Source organism: Cherax quadricarinatus, chromosome 48, assembly GCF_038502225.1.
Source record: "Cherax quadricarinatus isolate ZL_2023a chromosome 48, ASM3850222v1, whole genome shotgun sequence".
Lineage (NCBI taxonomy): Eukaryota > Metazoa > Arthropoda > Malacostraca > Decapoda > Parastacidae > Cherax > Cherax quadricarinatus.
In genome coordinates, this window is record NC_091339.1 from 17,416,304 (window position 1) to 17,416,901 (window position 598).

The window sequence follows — 598 nt, forward strand, 5'->3', positions numbered from 1 at the left end:
GCACCAGGACCAGCAACAACACCAGCACCAGTACCAGTACCAGCACCAGCACCAGGACCAGCACCAGGACCAGCACCAGGACCAGCAACAACAGCAGCAAAGAGGTAAAGAAAAAACCAGGGCTGAAGCCAGTAGCTTACAAGGGCTGTGAAAAATTGACTGAGGTAACTGGGGGTCTCAGGGTGGACCGGAAATGAAGGGATTAAAAGCAATGGAGGCAGCAATGAGGCTCACTGAGTGAGTGTGTGTGAAGCAGGTCACTTGCTGAGGTAAGGTCAAGTGGGAATTATAAAGACGGTGGCACCGCCAGCACACTTCTGTGCCTGTAGCTGCGAATATGTCATCATGCCAACCTCCCACACATACTCCCATACACACACACACACACACTCATACACACACACACACATACACACACACACATACTCATAAACACACACACATACACGATATATAAAATACTTCTAGGAATTGACAAGGTGGACAAAGACAGGATGAGACACAGAAACAAGGGGGTCACAATTGGAAGTTGAAGACTCCTTTGAGTGAAAGGGATGTTAGGAAGTATTTCTTCAGTCCTAGAGTTGTCAGGAAGTGG